Genomic DNA, 3,564 nt, shown 5'->3' with positions numbered 1-3,564 from the left:
TGAGATCTATTTATACAGCAATATTTTGGCAGCCTCCAAATCATTTTGCATTTTAAAGCTATTTTTAAAAACTATTCTTAAACATTTTAGGACCGACCTACACATTCTTAGGGACATCAAGAGAAATTGGTTGTGATCTAAAGTGTCGTTAAAATCGTGAGCTGCTTTGGTACGTACATAACAAGCACAAATATACGTAGTGGGTGGGATTTTCAGCTATGCCTATTGAAACAGGGGCCCATCTCTCTGATTTTCAGTTCAATTTGAATGCCACACTGCCATAAACATTTTGAAACTTGTAAATAGTCAGCTCCATTAATTCGAAGAGGTGGGCTATGCTGCAATCTTTACTCACTTTTGGAAACCTTTCCTGAAAGTCCATACTGCAGCATTGTTCAAAGTAGTACTTCGAACCAAATCCCCAGGGCCTTACACAGGTAAAACTCTCACAGAAGATAGCAGGATCCCACTCTCAGTCAGACGTGATATCAAAGTGCAGCATAACTACTGGCTTAGGTCATTTCCTGAATTGGAAGTGTCATTTGTGGACTAACAGATATTGCAGGAATGCAGTGGAGATGGAGGACTTCCAAAGAGTCCTGGGGATACCGTTAGTGGTGCTGGTTTAGCACTTGTTGAACCACCGTGTCACTGCACAGTATTATGGGAACGCTGTACGGCTCCCTTTCAGACAAAACAAAGCTAAGGTCCCACACCCAGCTGCTTGTGACTATTAAAGATCTCAGCAATTTTCACACGAGTTGGCATTTTAACTCTGGTGTCTTAGCCACATTCCACCCTGGGTAATTACATCCCGGCTTCCTCCATTCCTCACACACGACCTGACAGCTCCCCTCTCCGTTCTCATCTATTTTGTAATATCGCATGGCCCTGTTAATCAGTAACTGAGTCCCCAGTGATGATATTTTCCTCCCTATTCAAAAGGGATGGTGAAGGGAATTAAAGAACGAATGAAAGAATTTGGGAACCTCAAACGAAAATCTCTACAGAAGTGCAAAATATCACTATTAAAAAAAAAAAAAAAAAGGATGAGCCCTTATATCACAGTTTGGAAAGAGATGCAATATAAAGTCTACAAGCATCAAAAACTCTCTGTTTTCAGAGACGCTTAAGTGCTCCACTGTCCAAGACATACTTTATAGGAGTGATAATTAAATTGCTGCAAATAAATCTGGGAAAATGCTGGCCCCATTAAAGTTGATGGCAACATTTCCATTGTCTCCAATGGGACCATGATGTGACCTATGAACAATTCACTTGTAGAATTCTTTAGCACAGTATCAATTTATTTACTTGTAAATGTATAATTTATCTGGCAATAGACATCACTTAGCATAAGTCAGAGTAAATCACTCCTTCTGTAGTATATTCTCTTGACATTCTGTAGTACAAAGATGAACTATACGAAACCAAATGCAGCTCTTTAAAAAAAAGAATGATAGTTGTCTGATTAAGGCTGGGAACTGCTTGATTTAAAAAAGAAACAATAGCTGTTGAAATTCAGAAGCTGTTTCAAATATATAATTGATACATAATTTATTAGGCTCAATCCTGCAAGGTCGTTGCTCACAAGAATAGTGTTTGCTCATATGAATACTTCTGGAGTTCTTGGGAAGGCTTAGATAAGAAGAGGTTTGCAGGACTGGGCCTCAGTTCATATTTCCAAAAGGATGCCAGTAGCCTAAAAGTTTTGGGTTGTTTTTTGTTTTTTTAATTTGGTGCAACTATGGCTATGCTGAATTCTTTGTTTAATGTTGTTGTAGATAATTTATTTTCTCAGCTTGTAACTGCTTATGTTCTGCATCCAATATGTATGTGTAATTCCCTTTGGCCTCAATAGAAATTGTGTCTCTGCATCTGAAGGCTGAATCTAGCATAAAGGCAAGGTTTTCTATATTGCTGTATTCTAATGCAGGGGACAATTTTCCTGGTTTTGGTAGCGCTTTGATTATGCAGCTTTTCCGTTCACTGCTAGAATATCTCTTGTTGTTTTTCTGTTCATCATAATATCATGCAGTCGTTTTCATTTCATGTTCATCTCATAAACCCTTGGAGCATCATACTCTTGTTCATCTTCCATTTTATTTGTTGAAGTCATTATGTATGAATCCAGTTTCATACCTCTCAACCACTCGCTGTTCTGGGAGTCAGGGTCACCAGATTGGGTTTGATTTTTTCCTTGTGTATGAAAGATTCTGTTTACTCTGGGCTCAATCCAAAATTAATGGCCGTCTTGCCACTGATTTCATGGGCTTTCGATCAAGCCATTATTTCAGTCAGAATAAAACCGTGAAAATGGCTGTACGGAAAATGGGTCAAAATAGGTACACTGAAATAATAGAGAATGTTTTCTTTCCAATATCGCTCAGTTATGGTTAAGGAGTATTGGAAATATATTATCTACTTTTGTTTCAGAGACAAGTGTGACTTTTTAAAGCTGATGCTGTCCTTTTAAATTTAGTGATTATAATGTCACCTGCTTGCCAGTTTCCCTTAGATTTGGTATAAATCAGGATTTTTTGTGCTAAGCTATTTTGGTTCAGAGTGAATCTTTTTTACCTATAAAATTACATAATATAACCCCTAACATTATATGCAGTTTTACTGGGTATAGCCTTTCCCTTTTTCCCATGGGAATGTTGGACTTGTACCTACAACAATGTCTGCACTGACTTTATGCCATAGAACTTCATACTGTTAAAGTGCCATAATCTCTCTGTGCAGACACATCTTTAGAGAAAAGGGATGGGGAAAACTCGATTGATTACAGTTCAAAGGGCCGCTAATGAATATTTGATCTGTGCTAGTTGAGAGATATGGACTGGCCAATTCATATGGATTTTGTGTTTATTCATTGTTTTGCTTATTTTGTTTTTTTATTCCAGAGATTTCTGCACGTTTTCCTTATGTCCCATTACATACATAAAGATTAAAAAACAAAAAACAAAATACTAACTCAAACCTGCCAAAGCATGGCATACAAAATTAGAAACCAAAGCACATGCCTCTACTACTAACTGCTTAGACTGTGGACAAGCATCTCCCTGTTGGGATGTTAGTCCCCAGTGTACAGTATGATTCAGTCAGTCGAACCTACTTTGCAACATAACTTGCCATTAGATGAATCATTACATATTGCTTTGTAGGCTATTAAGATGCTACAATATTCTACTGATGCCAGGAGAGAGGATATGTGTTTCAAATCACCAAATTGGAAGAAAATGGTTTCTGCTGTAGAATAGACTCCAAACAGAGAAAAAAAACAAGGTTTTAAATCAGGGATTAGATAATCTAAGCAGCTTTCAACTGCCTTAATTAGAGGCAACTTTGTTCTAAATTTTAAGACTGAATTTATAGAAAATCAATTAGAAAGTGAAAATTTTAGATTACTTTGTATAAAATAGGGGTTAGCCAGTATTGATGCTCTTGCCAGGATACAGTAATTACTCGAGACTTACTTAACTCTAAATTTGATCCACTTTTGAGAGTGAGAAAGACTTATAATAACCCCAGCAAAGCTGAAAATATTTTTAGGCCAGTTCA

At 37.1% G+C, this 3,564-nt stretch overlaps 1 protein-coding gene across 2 annotated transcripts in view; it reads left to right on the top strand.

The window, feature by feature from the left end:
- The window catches only part of ADGRD1 (adhesion G protein-coupled receptor D1), a 299,472-nt gene that overhangs the window by 12,923 nt on the left and 282,985 nt on the right, over positions 1 to 3,564 (top strand). The gene's annotated exons all lie outside the window — the stretch shown is intronic.

This window comes from Gavialis gangeticus, unplaced genomic scaffold, assembly GCF_001723915.1.
Source record: "Gavialis gangeticus isolate Ggan-Ray unplaced genomic scaffold, GavGan_comp1, whole genome shotgun sequence".
Classification (NCBI taxonomy): Eukaryota; Metazoa; Chordata; order Crocodylia; family Gavialidae; genus Gavialis; species Gavialis gangeticus.
Note: the sequence above shows the minus strand (reverse complement) of the source record. Positions and strands in the feature narration are given on the sequence as shown.